We start from the raw sequence: 13,632 nt of genomic DNA, 5'->3' as shown, positions 1-13,632 counted from the left end.
AGCGGCAGGGCTGTCGAAGAGATCGACGGCGGTTGAACCAGAGGGGTTGGGGATGGACCACGTAACCTGTGACATGGCCCGCGTGAAGTTGTTGCTGTCGACGAGCTTGATGTCGTAGCCAGTTTTCCCGAGATACAGTAGTACGCAAGCTCGCTGACATGAAGCCTTTGGCATGTCAACATAGTCAACGTCTGCGCCGGCTTCCGTGGTGACATGTTGCTCCAGGATCGAAGAGTCGGCGAGAACGGCGACCACCACGCAAACGTCCTCCAGAGAGGCCATGATAAACCTCTTCTTGGTCAAACGCTTGTCGGGCTCCCCGGGATACGTGGTTGAGCTTAGGCTGCGGTATTCGGGAGCAGGGGATGTGGATCTGGCGGGGAGGGACACCGCATGCCTCATCTAGAAACTCAGGGGAGTGGGACGACGGTATGGGAATCGCTGGGTAACCTGAACTTTATTATCTAAGCTACGAGGAATGCGCAAATCGGCATGGGTTGGCGGAGGCGCCGGCACCGGCCGCGAGCTAGGGTTCGAGGGGACAGGGGGCTGGGTGGGGGGACTATGGAGGGGGGATGGTGGTGTTTTAGGATACGCCGCAACTACTGAAAATTCTAGTAATGGTGGGTGGAGATGGTGGTGGACGAGCGAGGGCGACGGTTCAAATGCCTCGGCTACTGCAATTTTACTACAAGGTCGGTGCTGCAGGAGTGTGGGCGGCGGTTGAAGTACGACAGCTACTAAAATTTGGGTAAAGGAATTGATGCGGGGCGGGAGTGCCCAAGATCGCGCACGGTCCAATAAGAATATGTGTGTATGATAATAAGGAAAAGTGGCGGAACCGCCGATTTTTGCAATGCTCAAGGCGGGTAGTTTTTTTTATATTTCTAGCTAGCTGTTCTATCGCACTCGGTTCATCCTAATTTCTAAATAAACTTACCCGCCTTTAGCTTGCGCGGTCATGGTGATTTTACAGCGCACTTGCATCGCACACGGTTAAGCTAGTACCTCCACCATTTGCTCGCGCTTGCGTAGTCGTGGTGATTTTACAGCAAAAAATAACCTATAAAAACATAGTCTACAAATTAGCAAAACAAGGATCCCAAGGTTTATATAATCAGCATGTCAGGTCATTATAGAGATAAGGTAACTATAGAGATATTTATCTCTTTAATGACCGTGTCATGGCGATTAAATGAATCTTGAGATATGTAACTTCCCACCGGGTCACCCATCCTCGAACTACTCCAGCCTAAGCACGCTTAACTTCTGCGTTCTATTTGACTAGGATACGTATTGGAAGCGACACCTTGTTGATAGGAATTGCCAACTTGCCTTTAGGGAGTTTCATGCTGGTCACCCTATGGGACCTACTCCCTCATATCACGCACATTTGTGCTTTTAGAAACTGTGTGTGATATTTACATGGCTGGTGTGTCGCTGTCTAGCCTTCAATGAGCACTGACACTAGTAGCGGGAAACCGATGGGAGAAGAGGCGGGAAACCAATGAGAGGAGTGGTGGGAAACGGTAGCCTGTTTAGAAAATGTAGTAGAGAGGGACGCGTGAGCTAGAATAACACATGCGCATAGTGCTTACCCACGTACTGCATTTGTTGTCAAAAGGGCTGAGGGTTGTCGTTCGATCTGGGAGCATCTAACGGTGCAGACGTATGATCCTTGGGGTTTGGGTTCTGGCCAATCAGAACACATGACTCAGATCACACGCGCGGCAGGGGGGGGGGCGGGGGGTGTCTCGGCCACGGTTTGGTAGGCACATGGCTTTCATGAGTGAATCATGTGCTATTTGAAAACATTTCGTGAGAAGAATCTCAGTTTTTAAATATCAGTAAATCCAAAACTCACCCGAAAATCATGAAACTTGGCATGGTGTCACGACATGGCACATATATGTCGAGGAATTTTTTTCATCCATTTTGGCGCAAGTTTTATTAGAAGCCTCTTACAAACCGGAGCTTCTCTCAAAGAAGCCTCGTGGTCCAATTGGGAAACGTGTCCCCCTTGTGGGGAAAATGATAATCACTGCCTCTTTTTGCCTTGTATTTTATTCTACCGGCAATATGGAACGACAAGATATCCGTGCTAAAATTTAAACTTATTCAGGGTTCGTTTGGCCTTTTTATACACTAATTGAGTTTCCTAGGCATTTAATGTCCATAATTCAAATCTGAACTACAAATACATGCTCCAGTTCACCAAAATGGCTAGAAAAATTATACATGTGTCATTGGGTGCATGTTTAGGTCCCATGCTAGGAATGGGAACGAATTACAACCGTACCGGCATCCTGGCTCATCCTTAGACATTTGGAATCTTGGTTTTGAAATCCCCGTAAATCCTAAACTCACCAGAAAGTCATGAAAGTAGGCATGGTGTCATGTTATGGCACATATATGTCGTGGTAAAAATATTGTCCAATTTGGGCCAAGCTTTATTACAAACCTCTTACAAATCGAAGTTTCTCTCAAAGAAGCCTCATGGTTCCGATAGGGAAACGTGTTCCCCTTGTTGTTGAAACATAATCATTGCCTCTTTCCGCCTTGTATTTTCTTCTACGGGCAACATTGAATGTCAGGATATCCATGCTGCAATTTAAACTTATTCAGGGTTCGTTCATCCTTTTTATACACTAATAGAGTTTCCTAGGCATATTTAATGTCCATAATTCAAATCTGAACAACAAATACATGCTCCAGTTCACCAGAATGGCTAGAAAAATTATACATGTGTCCTTAGGTGCATGTTAGGTCTCATTGAAGTAATGGGAACAAATTACAACCGTACCGGCGTCTTGGCTCGTCCTCAAACACTTAGAATCTCGGTTTTTAAATCCCCGTAAATCCTAAACTCACCAAAAAGTCATGAAAGTTGGCATGGTGTCACGTCATGGCGCATATATGTCGTGGTAAAAACATTGTCCAATTTGGGCCAAGCTTTATTACACACCTCTTACAAACTGTAGCTTCCCTCAAAGAAGCCTCATGGTTCCGATAGGGAAACGTGTTCCCCTTGTGGTGAAACGTAATCACCGCCTCTTTTCGCCTTGTATTTTGTTCTATGGGCAACATGGAACGACAGGATATCCATGATGAAATTTAAACTGATTGAGGGTTCGTTTGGCCTTTTTATACACTAATTGAGTTTCCTAGGCATTTAATGTCCATAATTCAAATCTAAACTACAAATACATGCTCTAGTTCACCAAAATGGCTAGAAAAATTATACATGTGTCCTTGGGTGCATGTTTAGGTCCCATGCCAGGAATGGGAATGAATTACAACCGTACCGGCATCTTGGCTCGTCCTCAAACACTTAGAATCTCGGTTTTTAAATCCCCGTAAATCCTAAACTCACCAAAAAGTCATGAAAGTTGGCATGGTGTCACGTCATGGCGCATATATGTCGTGGTAAAAACATTGTCCAATTTGGGCCAAGCTTTATTACAAACCTCTTACAAACTGGAGCTTCTCTCAAAGAAGCCTCGTGGTTCAGATAGGGAAATGTGTTCCCCTTGTGGTGAAACGTAATCGCTCCCTCTTTTCGCCTTGTATTTTCTTCTACGGGCAACATCGAACAACATGATATCCATGCTGAAATTTAAACTGATTGAGGGTTAGTTTGGCCTTTTATACAATAATTGAGTTTCCTAGGCATTTAATGTCCATAATTCAAATATGAACTACAAATACATGCTCAAGTTCACCAAAATGGATAGAAAAATTGTAGATGTGTCCTTGGGTGCATGTTTAGGTCCCATACCAGGAATGGGAATGAATTACAATCGTACCGGCATCCTGGCTCATCCTCAAACATTTGGAATCTTGGTTTTTAAATCCCCATAAATCCAAAACTCACTAGAAGTCATCAAAGGTGGCATGGTGTCACGTCATGGCACATATATGTCATGCTAAAATGCTGCCAATTTGGGCCAAGCTTTATTAGAAACCTCTTACAAACCGGAGCCTATCGCAAGAATCCTCGTGGTTTCGATAGGGAAACGTGTCCCCTTGTGGGCCAAATGATAATCGCTCCCTCTTCTAGCCTCGTATTTTCTTATACACGCAACATGGAACAACGGGAGATTCACGCTAAACTTTGAAATTATTCAGGCTTCGTTTGACCCTTTTTATTCATTAATTAAATCTTCTAGGCATTTAATGTCCATAATTCAAATCCGAACTACAAATACATGCTCCAGTGCACCAAAATGGCTAGAAAAAACGTACATGTGTCCTTGGGGTGCATGCTTAGATCCCATGGAACGAATGAGAATGAATTCAACCGTCTCGCCGTCCTGCCTTGGCCACAAACATTGCGAATCTCGGTTTTTAAATCTCTGTAAATCCAAAACTCACCAGGAAATCATGAAACTTGGCAGGGTATCACTACATGGTACATATAATTATCCAATTTGGGCGAAGCGATATTACAAGCCTTTTACAAACCGAAGCTTCTTGCAACCCTCGTGTTTCGGTGGGCGGAATGCTAATTACTGCCTCTTCTCGCCTTGAACTTTGTTTTCTACAGGCAACATAGAATAACAAGAGTGTCGTGCTGAAATTTGAAACTGTTCAGGGTTCGTTTGGCCATTGTATATATTACTAATTAAGTTTTCTATGCATTTAATGTAGTCCATAATTCAAATTTGAACTACAAGCACATGCTCCAGTGAAGCAAAATGGGTGGGAAATCGTACATGTGTCATTGGGTGCATGTTTAGGTATCATTTAAGGAATGGGAATGAATTACAAACTTGTTGTCGTCCTGAAACATTTAGAATCTCAGTTTTTAAATCCCATTAAATAAAAACTCACCCAAAAAACATGAAACTTGGCATGGTTTCATGACATGTCACGTATATATTGTGGTAAAAAAATCGTCTAGTTTGAGAAGAGGCACACACATTAGTAGCCAATGAAGTCCTTTTTGAAACAAAAAGCTGACACGTTAATATCGCAAACGACTGTATTATATGAACCGTGTAAAAATTTAACCATACTCGGTGGCGTGCGTGCAGCTATTTGATTAGACGGGAGGAGCGCGAGAAGTCTGCCATGCAGGCTTGATGGGACATGTGCGACCAGTTCGCCGCACAGGCTCGACGGGACACATGCATCATGTCCACCTCGCGGGATCGACGGGACATGTGCGAGCAGCAAGGCCGCCCATGCTCACCGGGAAGCGAGCTCTTTGACCTCCATGCACCAGCCGCCGCCCGCCTCACTCACAACTTCTCCATTAATGGGTTAATTAAAGCACCTGGACGGAGGGTGTTTGCTTGTGATCCCATGGTAGCATTTGCTTTGTTCATGTTTTCAACTTGTATTCCGGCCTTACTTAATTTGCCACATAGGGCAACGGATAATACGACCACACATAAAATGGCAACGGATAATACGACGACAAATTTACAATGGCACAGATAATAATTGTCTTACATATTTTGGATAATTTAAAATGCCACATGCGGCAAAGGAGAAGAAGGAAATCGCAGACAACGATCTGGATCACTACTATCTCTACTCGTCGATGGATCACCGGGCGATGACATCCTCTAGCTCCTTCTTCAATTCCTCATGACTTTGCTTGAAAGCAACCACAAATTCCTCCACCTCCTGCTCGCGCTCGATCCGGAGCTTCCTCAAGACACCCATCAGTTTCTCGATGACCGCTGTCAGCGTCATCCCCGAGGCACTGCTCTGCTCATGCAGCATCTTCCAGCCGGTGACCTCCTCCTCCTCAGCAAGCGCCATGAGGAGCTTTGCATTGTCACCCATGAGTTGCTCGACGAGGCCGATCGCCTTGTCAACCGACGCATCGCTGATCTCGAGCAACTTCATCAAGCCGTCGACTAGCTCCTGCTGCTTAATGAGGCCAGCGAGAATGTCATCGTCACCGGCCAAGGACTTCAGCAACGCTAGCTCGCCGCGATCGCCGACGTGGCGAGTGCGCTTGCGAGATCCCTCGCGTGCCCGTGAGAGCTTGTTCGAGGGCTCTGCAGCATGCTGGGACATCTTTGTTGCGGCTGCCACTTCGCGGCGAGACCTGTCTAGTGTTTCTACGGCCTTGGTCTTTGTTGCGTGGTTATATGTCCACCCGAAATCCTACCGGTCATGGCGGAACGACTTGACAGGAAACACCAGTTTCGTGGGTGATGAGGAGAGGAATTGTGAAGTAATTCTCGAGTGGGTAGTTTTTATAGCCCGGTGCTAAGTGTGAACACATATTAGTTTGATCGGTGTGAACACATATTAGTTTGATCTGTGTGAACATATTTGCAATTACTTATTGCATTGTAATCTGCAATGTGACGAGAAACAAAGTCAAAATCTATTGATGGTTCTGGGCCTACAAAGCCCTGTTTCTGTCGTTTTGCCTCATCGCAAACAGTTCTTTTGGATCAACTGTATTGCACGCATCGAAAGCCCGAAACATGGGCCCTTGTTCTCGGATGTACGTGTACGTGTCTGCCCACTATCATACACGGTCATGATATAACCATCATTCCTATGGATGTGCCGTGGCGTCTCCCACGGGGTGCCAGAAGGTTGACCACGTGGTTGTTCGCTCTGGCGTCCCTGCGTGCGCTATGCTCACTGTTGAGGCAAATTTACAATGGCAATGGTTAATAGTTGTCTTACATATTCAGGATAATTTAAATGCCACATGCGGCAAAGCATAAAGCACTCATGACATACTTATGCATACAATTATAAGAACATATAGGCTAAAAGGCTGAGCCAGCGGCCTTCCGATGACGGTCTTCTCATACTCCATGATCAGCATATCACCCTTGCGGCTGTTTATTATGTGTAACTTACTAATCATCGCACACGAGTACTCGCAGACGCATCGTGTGTGATACTCCTAGCCACTGCAAGCAACTAGTTCGCATTTTCCAAAGTTTTTTGTACAAACATAATTGCACGCAAACTTACTGTAGTAATCGTCTGTGTTTAAATTTCTCATCGCAAATAGTTCATCCGAGTGGGCTGTTTGGTGCGTATCACACAAGTCTGGTTTACATAAATCATTTGTGTTCTTTTGACTCATCGCAAATGCCACATATCACACACATCTTGTGAAGATGAACTGTTTTCGTTCTCTTGCCTAATTGAAAATAGTTTGTCCGACTGAACCGTATGATTTATATCACACACACTTTGTTCTGGCTGTCAGTTTCTGTTGCATTCCCTGATAGCAAACAGTTCATCAGAGCAAACTGTATGCCGTATATCACACACACATTGATATGGCTTCCCATTTTTGTTGTTCTTCCTCATCACAAACAGTTCTGCTGGATCAACCATATGCCCAGCATCGCACACATAACTAAAATCTGAACCGTGTTTGATGTCTCTGCCATCACAAACGTTTTGCATCTTTTTTGACGGGTTTTTACATCCCCGTTTGCGATTAATGCATCGCACATAGTTTCATTAAAGGGTCTCTGAACGTAGTGTCGTGTTAGCAGCATACTGCAGTAGTGCCACCTCTGCATGGACATACTACATGCATGAGTTCTCGGCAAGGTTTACCTTTTTCATTAATGTGCTGATCAAATAAGTACAGACCTTATAGGACTCAAACATGGATTAAAGATATTACATAATTTGAACTCAAATTTGGCTAGTGCCTATAGATTTATGATTGAGAAAAGATAAGTGCCCCGTAATATCCTCTTTTCGCTCTTTATCCACTAGGTATTGCGGTGGGAAGATGAGAGGACTAAAGGAACACCCAAGCAGGAGCCCATCCCGATCCCATCATGGCCTGCCGGGCGCAGCCTGACAAGATCGGGAGTGCTGAGGCTGTGAAGGAGGGGCACGGGGAGCAGCTCGGTGGTGCCCTAGTCACCACCTCCAGGACTAGCAAGAAGCCCTCGCACAAGCACCGGTGGGAGGAACCACCAAAGCTCAGCTGGAAGACTGTTGGAGGGGGGGCGAAGGCACCAAGGGAACATTCCTCCACAGGTATCACCCGAAGAGACTGGTGATGATGGTGTCGGGGAGGGAGGGGAAGTGTGGAAAGACAAGGCGGCAGGTCGCCAATAGGAGACGAAGGCGTTGGTGCCATCATACTCTGACCTGACGCCCTGCTACCCGCCTTCTCTGTCTTCCCTTGATTTCTCTACATGACCACCACTCCAGGGAGACATGGACCCCCGGCACGTCGCCTTCCCCGAAGAAGAGGCCGACAGCTAAGACGGCCAGGGCGCTTGCGGAGCACCGGTCCCCACCTTGGCGGGCAGGAAGACGCCCCTTTCTCCAGCGCTGGCCCCGGTTCCGCTGGAAGGAGCAGCGCTGGGATTACCAACAATCTCGAGCCTTCCATCCCGGACGGGCATTGGAGGCTCCAAGAACCTGGTCGCCAGGCCGACGAGCTGCAGTGGCTCGTGGCAAGACCCAACGCTCTCCACCAGACGGCCGACCAGGGCAGAGGAGGTAAGCATTCCACTACAATGGGAAAGCTTGATATCTCCCACACCACGAATGGCTCGCCCACCAGACCTCCTCCGGGCCCGGACCAGAGTCACTCCCCAAGCATCAACACAAGCATTCGACATCACCAACCCCAAGCTAGGGCCCGGGGCCTGGCCCCAAGCTCTCCCATTCAACATAGCCAGAAGAAAGTAGAGGATGGAGGAGGAGAGGTATATGGATGAATACTCCCACTCCCCTCACCCCTCCTTTTATAGGCGGGCTAGGACTAGGGGCTAACCCCCCAGCGAGTAATCGTCGTCCTCCTCCACCAATCCTAGAAGACCGGGCCCCTACCTTGATTCTCTCCAGCACCACGCGCATCCATTACCTACCCCACTCAATGCATGTTGCATACATGGCCAAGGATAAGGGCGTGGTGGGAAGATTGAATTGGCAGATACTCGCCCGTGCGTTAAAGCTATTCATGGGCCATTACAAGAGTGACCCCACTACAATTGGCGTTACGCGACACACGGGAGAACATGAAACTGACATGGGCTCGGGATAATGAAGACGCAAAGATCTCAAAAGGGCGAGCCACCACTATGCTCCTGCCTGTGCACTGGTTCGGGCCAGGCCCAGGGGCTTCTGTCCTTTCAACAAACCCTACGTTCGTTGCCCAGACTGTGCACAGGTGTAACACCCCGGATGTAATTTACCTTATATGTATCCCAACTCTTGCCGTTTCTGGCGCTAAGTTATTTTATTTCCTCGGTTTCGGGTTTTTGTCTCTGTTTGTTGTTGCCTTTGTCATGCATCTCATATGATGTCATCATGTGCATTGCATTTGCATACGTGTTCGTCTCATGCATCCGAGCATTTTCCCCGTTGTCCGTTTTGCATTCCGGCGCTCCTATGTCACCCGGTGGTCCTTTCTACCTCTTTTCGTGTGTGGGGTTAAATATTTCCGGATTGGACCGAGACTTGCCAAGCAGCCTTGGTTTACCACCGGTAGACCGCCTGTCAAGTTTCGTGCCATTTGGACTCCGTTTGATACTCCTACGGTTAACCGAGGGACAAAGAAAGCCTCGTTTGTGTTGCAGCCCAACACCCTTCCAATTTAGCCCAAAACCCACCAAAACCTCTCCCATCGTCTAGAGCGTTCGATCACGATCACGTGGCCGCAAACCGCTCCTCATTCTGAGCTTCCTAGCTCCCTCTATGCCTATAAATAGCTCCTCCAAAAATCTCGGGTCTCGTTCCACCCTAACCCTAGAAAAACTCCACCCGCCGCCGCCGGACAAAAATCCACGCGTCAGACGTGTCTGCCCGGCTCCGTCGGACAAATCATGCCGCGCTACGCATCCCGGGCCGGTCCCCACTTCCCCGCCGACGCCCGCCGCCCGCCGAAGCCCGGGGAGGGCCCCCGCGGCCCGATACTCCGCCGTCTGCGCCTAGGCAGAGAGCCGCCCGGCTCTCTCTTCTCCGGCGGCCTAAGCCGCCCGACGCCGCCGTGCTCCATCGCCAGAGCCGCCCGGAGCCGCCGCGCTCGCCTCGCCTCTTCCTCCGCCGCCCGGCCGCCGACATCGCCCCGCGCGCCGCCGCCAAGCGCCGCCCTCCGCCGCTTCTCGCTCCAACTGGCGAGCCGCTCCGGCGAGCTCCCCTCCGGATCCGGCGAAGCCTCAAGTCCGGCGACCTCCGACCTCCACCTCCGCTGAACCTTGGAAATCGTGCTCCGGTGAACAGTGCACTCGCCAGATCCATATCCAGATCGGGAGTCGGTTGACTTTCCCCTCTCCCCTTATTTTTTTTGCAATCTTCATCATGTCGTATCTCCGCATTCGTAGCTCCAATTTGCGCGTGTAGCATATCAAAATGTTCGTCTCGACGAGTACATCATTTCAACTCATTGCATCATTTTCTTTTGAGCTCATCTTGATACCAGAAATGCTGTTGGAAGAGGGCTATGTGGTAAATTTGCCAGATCTGTTTCATCAAATAGATATTTGTCATTTTTGCCATGATTAATGTGTGCATGATATGCTCCTGAGCTCTACATGTGTTTTGTTATATGCCATGCCATCTTTACAGAGGTACTTGCCACGTATTTTTGTGATATGTGTGGTGACTAGCACAAGCTTGCAAACTAGCGTAATCGGTAATGCTGATTTTAGGGACTTAGAATTTCACCAAGTCCTTGTTCTGTTTTTGTCGTTATGCCATATGTTCATGTTGTTTGCTAGTGATACGTGCCTCTTTTGAGGATGATCAGTAAGGATGATTTGCTAACATTGTGGTGCTCTATCAATCCATGTCTTTGTTTGCATTTATGGAGTACCCTAGCTTGAGTCAATCGAGCTCTACTTTTGCTATTTCGTAAATCCTGGCAGATTGTTGACATGTTAGCGATTTTGCTGAGGATGTTGCTATTGATCCGTGCATGCTATGTTATTATTCTTGCCATGTCTAGCTTCTATGACATGTATTATTAATGTGTGTATGCTTAGTTTGTCATGCCATGCTCTGTAGTGAGTGCATCGAGCTCGTAAACATGCCTACTCGTTAACTGTTTTGCATGCTCCAGTTTTTCACTAAGTCTGAGACCTGTTTATGTTTTTGCCATGTTCACATGCTTGCAATTGTATTTTCTGATCCCTTTTGGCTCAAGGTCACTAAGAAACTTTTGTTAAGTGCTTTGTGTAGCTTCATGCCATGCCTTGCTTTGCCATGTTAAGTTCCTGTAGCATGTACTTTTCATGCTCTAAAGTGTGCTTCCTGATGTTAAATTCCAGACTTGTGTTAATTTCACAAAGTCTGAAACCTGTTGTCATTTGCATTTTTGCCATGCTTGTTTGAACCTGTTAATGGATGAATTAGCCGTAGCTCAGTGTTCAGCTTTTGTCAAGCATTATGAGTGCATCCCTGCCATGTATTTTGTTGTCATGTTTGAGTGCTGTAGCACATTTATCTTGTTGCATTTAGTTGGCTACTTGCTGATTATCGCAGACCGGTGCCATATTTGTTTTGCTTGCCATGTCCAAACCGTGCATCCGATTTCGGTGATCTTTATACCGATTTCAATCGAAATCACCTCACCTTTCCAGTGGCACTCTTGGATTTCCAAGTTGAGGCCAGGTTCAATCATTCCTTGTCAAATCTTGCATATGCATCACATATCGCATCCCGCATATGCATCACATATGCATCACATATCGCATCACATATCACATATACCATCTTTGCATCATGTTGTTTGAGCATTGCACGTGGTTGATTGTGTTTCGTTTGCTTGTTGTTCTTGTTTGGGTAGAGCCGGGAGACGAGTTTGTGAACGAGGAGCCCGTTGAGTTCGCTTACGAGGATCAAGTCAACTCTGAGAACTTTGTAGGCAAGATGATCATACCCTCAAAATCACTTCTATCTTTGCTTGCTAGATGCTCGCTCTTTTGCTATGTCTATGCTACGATGCCTACCACTTTCTTATCATGCCTCCCAAATTGCCATGTCAAACCTCTAACCCACCATGTCCTAGCAAACCGTTGATTGGCTATGTTACCGCTTTGCTCAGCCCCTCTTATAGCGTTGCTAGTTGCAGGTGAAGATTGGAGATCGTTCCTTGTTGGAACATTGTTTATTGTTGGGATATCATTATATTATCTTGCTTATCTTAATGCATCTATATACTTGGTAAAGGGTGGAAGGCTCGGCCTTTTGCCTAGTGTTTTGTTCAACTCTTGCCGCCCTAGTTTCTGTCATATCGGTGTTATGTTCCCGGATTTTGCGTTCCTTACGCGGTTGGGTTATAATGGGAACCCCTTGACAGTTCGCCTTGAATAAAACCCCGCCAGAAATGCCCAACCTTGGTTTTACCATTTGCCACCTAGCCTCTTTTTTCCTTGGGTTTCCGGAGCCCAAGGGTCATCTTTATTTAACCCCCCGGGCCAGTGCTCCTCTGAGTGTTGGTCCAAACTAGAGCCCCTTGCAGCGCCACCTCGGGGAAACTCGAGGGCTGGTTTTAGTTGTATGGATTGCTTATCCGAGTGTTCCCTGAGAACGAGATATGTGCAGCTCCTATCGGGATTTGTCGGCACATTCGGGTGGTGTTGCTGGACTTGTTTTACCATTGTCGAGGATGTCTTGTAACCGGGATGCCGAGTCTGATCGGGTCTTCCCGCTAGAAGGAATATCCTTCATTGACCGTGAGAGCTTGTGATGGGCTAAGTTGGGACTCCCCTGCAGGGATTTGAACTTCTGAAAGTCGTGCCCGCGGTTATGGGCAGATGGGAATTTTTTAATGTCCGGTTGTAGATAACATGAAACTTAACTTAATTAAAATGAATCAACCGCGTGTGTAACCATGATGGTCTCCTCTCGGCGGAGTTCGAGAAGTGAACACGGTGTTGGAGTAATGCTTGACGTAGGTTGTTCTAGGATCACTTCTTGATCATTAGTTGTTCGACCGTGTTTTTGCCTTCTCTTCTCGCTCTCTTTTGCGTATGTTAGCCACCATATATGCTAGTCGCTTGCTGCAGCTCCACATATTACCTTGCCTTACCTATAAGCTTATATAGTCTTGATCGCGAGGGTGCGAGATTGCTGAGTCCCCGTGACTCATACATTACTTCCAAACCAGATGCAGGGACCGATGATACCGTTCCAGACGATGCGCTTGAGCTCAAGTGGGAGTTCGATGAAGACTCTCGTTGTTACTATGTGTCTTTCCCAGATGATCAGTAGTGGTGCCCAGTTGGGGCGATCGGGGACCGTGTCGCATGTGGGGGTTGATCTTTTATTTTGGTACCGTAGTCGGACCATGAGTGTATTGGATGATTTCAATGTTATTCATGTATTTGTGTGACGTGGCGAGTGTAAGCCAACTATGTACCTTTTCCCCTTTTATCTATTTACATGGGTTGTTGTGAAGATTACCTTACTTGCGACATTGCTTTCAATGCGGTTATGCCTCCAAGTCGTGCTTTGACACGTAGGAGATATAGCCGCATCGAGGGCGTTACAACAGGCCTAAGGACAACTTTGCAGCACCCAAGATCAGACCAAGCACTAAGGATCAATCCTTTGAAGAATCATAGTGCAGATCAAGAAGACCAAGTGAAGCCAGAGAGACAAGATACTACCAAGGGAAAAACCTCCCTTGCCGGGTAGGCGAGCCTGGCGAGGTCGGGGTTACCC

The sequence above is a fragment of the Triticum aestivum genome, chromosome 4A (genome assembly GCF_018294505.1).
Source record: "Triticum aestivum cultivar Chinese Spring chromosome 4A, IWGSC CS RefSeq v2.1, whole genome shotgun sequence".
NCBI lineage: Eukaryota > Viridiplantae > Streptophyta > Magnoliopsida > Poales > Poaceae > Triticum > Triticum aestivum.
This window is presented reverse-complemented; position numbering follows the sequence as displayed.